We start from the raw sequence: 11195 nt of genomic DNA on the forward strand, positions 1-11195 counted from the left end.
CTTCCCTCCGTTCCTTGATCTAACAAGTATTTGTTGGATGCAGTTACTATGTTCCAGTTTTGCCCCTTGTTGCTGGGGTATAGCAATGGTGCCTAGTCTAGCAGAATTCAAGGTGGGTAAGAGGTAAGACCCCCATAAGGGGGATTAAGCCAAGCAAACATCAGCTGGCGGTGAGGAAATTCAGTTGAATGAATTGGAGGAGGATTGGGGGGTTATCCTTGTAGGGGCAGGATTTCTTGGTGAAACCTGAAAGATGACAAGGAACCAGCCATGCAAGGAGCAGAGTGGTTCCTGCAGTGGAAATAACAGTTGCAAGGACCCCGAGGAGGGAAGGAATTGGCATGTTCTCTAACCTGAAAGGAGGCCAGAGCCACTGAAGCATAGTGAACGGGGCTGGAGAGCAGCAAGTGAGCAGGTCATTTAGAGCAGGGTTTCTCAACTGCAGTGCTGTTATTGTCGCTGGACTGGAAAATTCTCTGTGTTGGATGCTGTCTGCTGCCTTGTAAGATGTCTTGCAGCATCCCTGGCCTCTACCCACTAGATGCCAGTAGTATCCCCCAGTTGTGACAGTCAAAAATGTGCCCAGATGTTGCCACTTGTGTCCTGGAGAGCTGAGAACCCAGAGGAAGGTGGAACCCCAAGGAGGGCTACCAGAACAGAAGCAGAAGAGGAGAAGGGCAGCGTGATGGTTGCTTGGATGTGTCTATTGGCTGAGCCATGGTACCCAGATATTTGCTCAAGTATTATTCTACATGTTTCTGTGAGGATATGTTTTTAGACAAAATTAACATTAAAATCATTAGACTTTGAGTAAAGCACATTACACTCTGTAATGTGGGTGGGCTTATCCAATCAACTGAAGATCTTAAGAGAAAAAAGACTGACACTTCTTCAAATGAGGGAATTCTGCCAGCTGACTGCCTTTGGACTTGAACTGCAACATCAACTCTTCCCTGGGTCTCCAAGCCTAAGGGCTTGCACTGAAGATTATGCAATCTTGTCACCTAATTCCTTAAAAATGAATCCCCCCACCCCACCCTGGGACTCCAGCATCTGATGCATGCCATTGTCTGGGGAGAGGGAGGTTGGGGGGGTTTGGCAACAGGGTGTGTGGCTGAGCCCAACCAACTTCTTCAGGAACAGGCAGAAAACCAATGCTTTTTAGGGAGACAGTTTTTTTTATAGCAGGGCCAGAGCAGGGCCAGCAGAGAGGCATGGGGTTAAGGGAGGCCTCTCTGAGAGTCTGTAGAGGGTGGCCACTCCGCAGTGGGGAAGAGAAGCTTGTCCATGGCACACGTGAGCTCCCACTGGGGGCACTCTTACTAATGAGCAGCCAGGACTTTGAGTGGGACTGGAAAGAGCCTGAGGGGAACTGACAGTCAAGGAAACTCAGCCACTGCTGTTTTGTGATGTTTTAACTCCCAGGCTGGTGTGGGGAACTTAGGGGCAGTAGATACATGAGAAATGCCTCAGTCTTGGTGTAAATTATTACCTGGTGGTCTCACAGTCGTGCACAGGCAAGAGTAGACTGTCTGCCTGCAACTGATTCAGAGGTAACAAAATGGGTGTCTGGAACCTGGGGACAGTTATACGCCCATTTCACCCTTCTTGGAGCACTTGGAGAAGTGCTTTCATTGCCAAATCTATACATACCTGGCTTTTAATGAACAAAAACAAAAGATACATCAGCTTGCTGAATATTTGGAAGTTGTAATCTTTCCCAAGAGAAGGCAGAGGGAAGAGAAAAAGCGGTTTCTTTTCTATTACCTGCTAGGAAAACACACAAATATGCTGATTTGAAGGGGAGATGGGAGAGAAGTTTGGGGGCAAGTCCCAGCAGTCATGGCAGGTATCCATCCAGTCTCTCCATAAACTTGCTGTGACCTGGCCTGAAGGCAAAGCTTTGGCGGCCTCCACCCCTGGGCCATGTTACTGACCCAACCTGAAATCCTTCTTCAGGTTGAGTCAGCAATGCGTCCCATGACTTTTGGGCGACAAGTTCTTTTAAACAAGACCATAAGCAAAAGGCTCTTTCTGCACAGTGTTGAATTTCCCAGAGGCTATGACCAGGGATTAGATCGAGGTACAAAAGTTTAAGAGATACTGCTTAAAAGCATTGAGTAATGCATAACTTGGCTTAGTCATGTCCTCCAAGTATTTGTGGAGAGCAAATAAGACTGTGGGTAATTGAGAATAAAACGTGTTGCTTTTCACACATGGGAATAGCTCAAGGGAAAATAAATCCCTTTAAACATTTTAATTTCAATTAACTTCATATCATAAGACACACACACACACAGTCGCACATTTTTCGGCTTGCATTACTTTTGCAATGGATGCAGTTCTCCAAACCCAATGTTATATAAACACATAAAAGTTTTTCTTAAAAATTATCCAATTTTTAACCTAATACAAAAATATTAAAAAAGAAAAGGTTGTGTCAACACATAAGCTAACCAAATATATCCAATCTTCCCTGTTCTGGCCTTTGTTTATTTGTTTGTTTTGGCCTTCTGATACTCATTCTAGGGTGCTGGTTCCCCACTATCTATTTTTTTTTTCCCACTGACTGGGTCATGGCTAACCCTCCTGATGGTAATGACAGTTCCTCTGGGTGCTAAATAGACTTCACCTGCTGTCCCTTCTTGCATGGATCTCAGACATCTCTCCCCAACCCCACAGTGATCAAAATCAGGGTTGACAACTACTGGTCTAGTTTATAAGATGGTCAGTGCCATTCAAACACTTCGGATAAACTCAAACTGTAACTGGTAGGTTGGGATCATCCCAGGCTGTTCATTTCAGTGTTTTACTTAAATAGGAGGCATTTTTGACCAATCATTAACAAAAATTGATATTCCGTAATGAGGGACTGTTTACAGTAGGAAAAAAGACTCTGTTCTTTGTACTCAAGAAATCTGGTTGTGGTCAAATCTGAGAGGTGTCATGATTGGCTCTGTGTCTGAGCCCATGAATCAGTTTACCCTGAGTTTCAGTCTCCTCATTTATACAATGGGGCTGATAACAAGGGGCCCTGATTCACACACAGGGTTGTGGTCATCACAGACAGTAAGAAAAGTGAAAGTGGTTGCAAGTTTTCAAGCACAAGGCTTATATAAGGTTTGCATTGTTACAAAGGTTGTTGAGCACTTATTAATCTGCTGGCATCCTCTGTGTGCCAAGCTACAAGTTTAATATTCAGTATAGGATAAATAGGTAAGGCATGGTCCCTAAGACATGAAAGATTGCACTAGGAGAAGCCCATGAAAGGAGAAGGAACCGACATTCTCTGGCCCCTACCTACGAAGTAATGAGAATCTAACACTGTGATTAATTAGGTTCACAAAGATTTAAATGGAATTGATTTTTTTTTGTACACTGGGTTCAATTTTGTTTTTGAGTCAAGGTGGTAAGGTCTGCACCTTTAATTTATTTATTAAATTATAAAAACAGTGTATATGCATTTAAACTAAAGACCACAGAATTGCAAAAAGTAAAGATTATAAATCCCTTGACTTGAACTGGGTTTGAATACCAGCTGAGCTCTCACGAACTATGGATGTGACCCCTCAGACTGTCAGTTTCCTCATTATTAAAGTAGGCAAATAAATACTGACACAAAATCTCATGAGAAGTAAGGGAAAAATGATTTAAAATGTCAAACTTAATATTTGGTGGGTGTCTAATAAGTGCTGTGGGTTTTTCTCCTTTTTTTCTTTTGATAGTTAATTTAACTAAACTTTACATGTAATGTAGTGTCTGAAAAAAGCCTGGTTTGCTAGGAATATGTATTTGGTTCATTTCACTTTCCACTCCTGCACAATAAATGTCTCTCAATCGGAAGGTCCCTCCTTGCCATTTTGCAAACGCACCGTCTCAAGGACTTTTCAGATAGTCGATCTTTGACTCTCAGGAAATGCCTAACCCTCACATTCTCCTGGCTGCTTTAAATTTTTGAGGAAAAGGTACCTTTTAAAAAATTCCTTTTGTTGGTTGAATAACTTTAACCTCCAACCACAGCCATTTCCTTGTGGCCACAAACATAGTAAAGTGTCCTTTCTGAGTACTTGAGGACTGGAACAATCCAAATAAGTAACCAGTGAGGTTTCACTTTCATTATTCTGTGGGAAGAGTTTTATTGTACATGAAGGCAAGAAAACTTGCTGGTTGGCAACGAAGCAGAAAAGGTTCTGTCTCCTATTGATTTCTCAAGTGTTGTGATTCAGGGCATATTGGATAAAAACAGCTTCACTAATGAAGGCAGATTCTGTAGGCTCCTCACTTAAAGTTGGAGGTCCCAAAGAGTAGAGGATATACTGAAAGTATTTCTTGAAAGTCTTCCATGAGGTAGAATGGTTTCCATGATGTGCCATGAAATGATCATCTTTCTTTTTGAAGGGATGGATGGTATGGTGGTACAGACAGAGGTTGCACTTATGTGGCATAGAGCAGTTTCACATGGTGATCTAGGAGAACGGGTTAATCTTGTGATCTAGGCAAGTTGGTTAACTTCTCTGAGTACAATTTCTTCGTCTCTGATGTGGGGCAAATACCCTTCACACAGTTGAGAAGATAACGTGGGTGATTATATTTGTATTTCCAGTGCCCTGTAGGTGTGTAGTAAATCTCTCTTCTTTCACTCTCTGCCCTTCCTCACTCAAAACCTTAGGCTAGGTGGTTTTAAAACTCTCCTTTGTATGGCAGGCTACAAAGGACTTCCACATCCATTTGCTCATTTGATTTTTCAAAACAACCCTGTGAAGTAGGTAGGTTTAGACTTAGTATTGACACTATTTTACAAATAAAAGAACAGTGCTCAAGGAGGTTTGTAGAAACAGCTGCCTGCAGTCACCTAGCTGGTAAAGGAAGATGCAAGGGGAACTTCCAGGCCATTTGGCACTTGAATCTGTGCTTCCCCCTCTCCTTTGCAGCCCCCATTATTTTGTGGAAGATCTAAATGGCAGACTTGAATAGATACTTCTCATTTTCTGGTGACAACTCTGTCAGTCAGGGTTCAGCCAGAGAAGCAGAACTGGTATTAGATTTATCACAAGGAATTGGCTCACACAGCTGTGGGGACCAGCTAAGCAGGCCTGGAGTCTATGGGGCCGGCAGTCAAGGAAGGAAGATCAGGAACATGATAAACACCAGGAGCATGAGCTGAAACTTAGAACTTAGTTCCTCTCTGAACTCAGGGAGGGTCTTGGCCTTCTCTTAAGGGTCTTCCAGCTGATTAAGCCAGGACTACTCCCCTTGTTGAGTAACTTAAAAGTCAGCTGATTTGGGACCTAAATCACATTAGGAAATTGTCTACTACAAGATGGTTTCTGCCTCCCTTCTTTCTCTAACTCCCAGGAGATGTCCTCTGTAGTCCACCTCCAACCAGAGCACACTAAAAAAGGGAATTCTGGGGATTGTAGTTTAGTTGAGCCAAGTTGAAAAAAATCACACAGCCATTGTGATAAAAACCTGAAGCCCACCACCGAAGTGTATTTTTCTTCTAACGTATTTCTCTGGCACCTGTGTACACCTTCTAGTTACTGTGAGAGAAGCTTGAGCAATCAGGGAAGTGATTGGCCACCATGAGTTTACTCCTATTGTTTCTGCTATCAGGTTCTAAGGACAGAGAATCTATGCACAGGTGATCTTGTGCATTAGATTTCAGGGACATCCCCAGAAAAACTGCACATATGGGGAGTAATTGAGGTGGATGTAGTGGGCACAGGACTCACAGTTGAACCTGAGGTGCTTAACCATCTCAGGCAAAACCAAAACAAAGAAAAAATAGCCAAACCAAATAAAGTGACTACTATAATAATAGCTGCAGCAAAACAAGCTCAACAGCAATGACACCATGACACTAATGACACCAGGGCTTTATCATGTTTAAAGTTTCTATTCTTCCCTTGATGACTATTGGTAATAGTGAAAAAAATTTGGTCATGCTGCAAAAAATCAAGGGACCTAGAGAGAGGCCAGCAATTTGCCTTCACCAAACACTGAGTGCTCCCTTGTCCTCATGCCTGACACAATGTCCCACTAGCAGTTCCATTAGTTAGGATCCTCCAGAGAAACAGAACCAACAGAACCAACAGATGCACACACACACACACACACACACACACACACACACACACACACACACATGCACACAGATTTATTATAAGGAATTGGCTCGTGTGATTTTGGAGGCTGACAAGTCCCAAGCAAGCTGGATACCCAGGAAAGCCAATATTTTAGTTTGAATCCCAAGGCTGGAAAAAGCCCACGTCCCAGCTCAAAGACGGTCAGGCAGGAAGAATTCAGAGGATCAGCCTTTTGTTCTATGCAGGTCTGCAGCTGATGAGGCCCACCCACATTCTATCTATTTTTAATGTTAAACCCATCCAAAACAACCCTCACAGAAACACCCAGAATAAGGTTTGACTGGATATCCAGGTACTCTGCGACCCAGGCAAGTTGACACATAAAATTAACCATCACAGTAGTTTTAGTTTATACCAAGCATGAAAGAAAATCCCGGTTCCCTAGAGGGGCTTTAATCCTCTTTTCTCAGGATCCCTGGATTTTTCCTCTGGCTTCTCAGCTCAGAGTATTCCAACTCTGCTTTCTTTCAAGTCCCCACTCCCAGTGTGTTTACCCAGAAACATGAAGTTGAGCTTTACTGCAGATGTCATTACCTGGGACAGCTGCCTAGCTGTCCAAAAGGGATCATTCCCCATCTCAGGAGTACCAGGTTGGGGGAGGCATTGCCATCAAGGGGTGTCAGGCATTCTTGTTGGTGAGCTCTGATTGATCCTACACAGGACTGCTGTCCTCAGTCCCTGCTGACACTTAATCCTGTCCTGTTGGGTTTAGTGAGTGTAGCATTAAGGAGTACATGTGGATGAGGTTTGTGGTAGATAGCAAAAAATGGGCACAGACTTTCCTGCCTGCAATTTGACTTTGAAGATCCTCTCATCAATAAGTGAGGTTTATTACCCACTTCTTGAATCTAGGTTGGCCTTATAACCTGCTTGACAACAAAATGCAGTGAAAACAACAGTGTGCTACTTCTGAGCTTTGGCTCCAAGAGGCCTTGCCACACCTCCACACCTCTCTTGAAACCCTGTCCAGACAGTTTATGAATAAGCCCAGGCTAGGCTGTTGGGGGATGGGAGAATGTGGAGCCATTGAAGCTGAGACCCTTCTGGACTGGCCTGTCTCAAACGGCCTAGTAGTCAACCACAAAAGCATTAAGAACCCCTGAGTCTAAAATGCAGAAGATCAGAAGGGCCACTCAGTTAACCTCTGTTTACAGCCCCAATTAGCAACCTGCAGAATTGTGAACTAAATAAATGCCATTGTCTTAAGCCACTGAGTTTTGGGATGGTTGATTATGCTAACTCATAAGAGCTAACTCATAAAGCTATCATTTTAATACTCAAGTAGGATTCCTGATATAGACTCCCTGAGTATTTTTGGGACTCCCGGTTTTGGAGTAAAGAATTAATGGATATTTCTGCTGACAAAATTAATAGGTTTTTCTCCCTAGCATTTCTTTGATGATATAGCATAGCTCCTAAACTCTCAAAGCTGGCATATGTATATAGAATAGTTTGGTAGTTTGGTGGATCTTCAAATTTTAGCACAGAAAGCTAGATGCCATAAGATACTAAGCTTTGAATATGTTTCGGTAGCTCTTCCGTGGACCCCTAGTGTTTCAAAACATGGGCTCTGGACCCCTCTTGTTCTTAGTCAAGTGAATGCAGGTTCTAACTGGCCAAGTGGCCCGAGCAGGTGATAGATAACCATGATCATTTCCTACTGCATCCATAATCTCCTACTGAATTCCCTCGACTTCAGTGGGGTCACAGATTTGGAGAATCCCAGAGCTATTGAGTGGTGGTGAAAGAGGAGATTCGTAAATTTTGATGACTATGAATCACACCTTAAGAATTTGTGGCTACCTTTGAAGTGTGAACCACAGGATGTATCTGATTTATTTTAGCATCTGCGCTATTCCTGCGGTGCATTTCCAAAAGACCTGACTGAGCTGAAGGAGAACTGTGCCACTGACAAGACCACTGCAGAAATGTTGGGTATCTTAACCAGAATTGTTACGACTTTTCTGCCCACATGATTAAAATCTTGCTCAAGTTTGCATTTTATTAGCTTTGTGGAAATGTTTTCTTTCACGGGACTGTTGAGATCAAAGCTGAGTCTCTCTTTGGGATGTAGGTGGTGATCCGAAAATGAGACATGCCTAATTTAATGTCCTCCTGAGATTCCTCCGGGTAGTTCAGTTAAATGTTTTCCTGTTGACTAATTGAGATGCATAAGTAATTGTCAATTGATAAAAATCCTCAGGAAAGGATCTTTGAATGTTTTTGGTTGAACAACTTTTTTAAGGCTACTTCGTATTTAGTGAAGAGAACGTGTACCCCAGAGTATCCTCTAATTATAAACCAAATTCAGCTAGTGTACAAATCTGGCAGGTATTTTGATATAACATAAATGAATGTTTTTACTTATCTTACCTGATTTATTTAGTTGGAGGGTCTGGTGCATTAAATATGTAGCTTTCTAGGAACTCTGTGTAAATTGAAGTGATTAACAAGTTTGTTGGAGAAAGCAAGCACCTTTACTTACCCCTGTACAACCTATGTATTTTTGGAATACTATCTCTTATAATTGAAGAAGATAATACTTTTCATCTGACAAAGCACCCCACCCTTCATCAAAAAGGTCTTCCCTCTAGAAGCCTAGTTTTATTTTGGCAGAAAAGAGAGGATGTACCTTCTTAATGGGTGACATTAGGCTTTCAGCTCAGTCATGCCCAGCTTATTAGACTTCCAGTGAAAAAAATTAATCCAATAACTATTTGATTAGATCGTCATCATCATTAATAGTAGTAATCACATTTACTGAGCACTGGAGAGACACTAAGTAAAATAATCATATTGGTCATCTCTTTTAATCCTCACAACAGTCCTCTGAGGTGGGTTGGGCACTATTATTTCCATTTTCAGATGAGGAAATTGAGACACAGATAAATCAAATGACTTACCCAGATGGCATGGCTAGAGACTCAAAACTCATAGCCATTTCAAAGTCCTGTATAATCTTAAATAGAGTACTGAATAATTAATTTATTTTTTATCTTACTTTATCAAAATATGAATGGCTGGTGGCAGCTCTTTTTGCTTGGGCAAAGTGGATGCTTAAAATTATAGGAGAAAAAAATAATTTTCCCTCTACTTTTATGAGTTCTCTTCGAGTATTATAGCTGAGACCTCTATAATAAAGACAAAAACAAGTTTACTAATAAGTAGACATCACACATACATGCAAGATATGCAGGGAAAAATGAGTAACTCAAAGAAGTGGTACAGAAGTCAGGCTTAAATACCATTTTAATAGGGAAAGGGGAGGGCAAAGGTAGGCCTCTTAGGGGAGAGTAAATGAGTTTTTGGAAAGATGAATGATGGGCCCTTAGAAGAAAGATGAGAGATGACAGTTTGTGACAAAGTTTGTTTGGCTGTGGTGTCAACTTCTAGTCTCCTCTCCTGCAATAAGAGTCAGTCTTCCCGGGTTGCTGGAATCCTTGGGGAAAGGATTTAAGACAACTGAGTATATTTTGGAAGCTCTGTCTTTAGGCAGATAAAGGGAGTTCATTGATAGCCTTTCACTGCATTTATTGTTTTTCAAGTGCCTATAGCTCAAAATAATCACTATCTCAAGGTGGCATATTTTGGGGCAGCGTATCCTCTGCCCTTTCAAAACTTAATATCAACTGGTTTACATTTTGGTTAAGGGACATTGAGTGTCGACTCCTAGAACACAGTATGGGGGGTGATGTCAAGTTTATCATTTCTGTTGGGTCACACTCTGAAGGATATTTCAGACTTTAGATTCCATTCACGGCAGAATATTTTACCATAATTCTCCAGTCAGGAGACACAGAGAGGAAGAAAGGCAGGGGGATGGACAATCAGAGCGAGCGAGCTGCCTTTCCCACTCCCAGCCAACCATTGACCACCCTACCTCTTCCCAGGGTCCTTTAGATGTATCCAGGCACAGCAGTGGAACTCTTAGGATTTCAGGTGCTTTGCCTGAAAAATGAAAGGTCATAACATATTATAATGTGTGGTCTCTTTCCGGTCTCATTCTAATTCATTTTATACACAGCTGGTTTCATTTGAGCTCAGTCAGCCATTTGCCCTTCAAGGCAGCTACAGCTGTGCCTCAGTTAGCCAAACATGTGTTAGTCAACATATGGGGTATACAGTCTGAGCACCCCTTGTAAAGAAAGGCCTATGAAATTTAGACTTTTTGTAACTTCTTAGAGCAAGTCCCAGGGGCCTTCCCTTGGAGAACTGCCTTCCTGGCTGCAGGTAAATGCACGGCCAATGCCTTTTCCAACCAGACTGTGATATTTCCCTGCGTAAACGCTGACTGTGGTTAGCAGGGAAATCCCCCGGTGCCTGGAGAGGTGGCAGAAATCGATTCTGAAAATGCGAAGCTAGAGGAGCGTCCGCAGAGTCGCAGCTTGCCAGCCGCTGCCTCTGAGAGCGCCTCGGACAAAGGAGGAGGAAGCCCCCGGTTCCCTGGGATGACTCACTCCACGTTTGCTGGGTGGTTCACACGCTCCTCCGCCCGCCGGAACAGGAAGGCCCTTATTGTGCTCAATTGTTTTCCTGAATGCCTTTCTCAGCAACAGCAAAAGGAAACATTACTGTTTGGCTTCAAGCCATCCAGGCCACTTGGTACTTAAAGTGCTTAGAATGTAAAAGCTGGCCTCAGCCAAGACTTGCAGGGACACACGGCTGCAGTTATTTCTGTCTGTGTTTCAGATTAAATGGCTGAATTTCGCAGTAAACCACCGCGGGTGATTTAAGACAACAGGAACTCTCTTTACTAGCGACAACCCTCGACCCAAGTCTGTCTGTTTGTTTTATGGACCCGTTTCATGTCTAGTAACCCCACGGGGGTGGGGTGGGGGCAGGGCTGAAGAGGGGGGTGTTTGACAGCACCACACACTGAGCGTCCTGAAATAAACATGACAGGCTCGGCCTGCGGGCCACCTCTTCTTGAATCTGATTGCTCCAGGACGACTGGGAGGGTGGGGAAAGCGTAGCTTGGGGAAAAAAGAGGAAGCCGAAGGTTAATTAATATATGAGTGGAATTAGAATTAGGGGGCCTGGAGCTCTCCA

The 11195-nt window shown here is 43.0% G+C and overlaps 1 long non-coding RNA gene across 1 annotated transcript; it reads right to left on the reverse strand.

Annotated features, from left to right (window-relative positions):
* Positions 1-9386: 9386 nt before the first annotated feature.
* On the reverse strand, positions 9387-10916 carry LOC130684223 (uncharacterized). Its single transcript, XR_008998409.1, has 3 exons — positions 10604-10916; positions 10027-10094; positions 9387-9585 (listed from the first exon to the last, which is right to left on the reverse strand). It is a non-coding gene; the product is annotated as an uncharacterized LOC130684223 (long non-coding RNA).
* Positions 10917-11195: the final 279 nt, after the last annotated feature.

Source organism: Manis pentadactyla, chromosome 6 (genome assembly GCF_030020395.1).
Source record: "Manis pentadactyla isolate mManPen7 chromosome 6, mManPen7.hap1, whole genome shotgun sequence".
Classification (NCBI taxonomy): Eukaryota; Metazoa; Chordata; class Mammalia; order Pholidota; family Manidae; genus Manis; species Manis pentadactyla.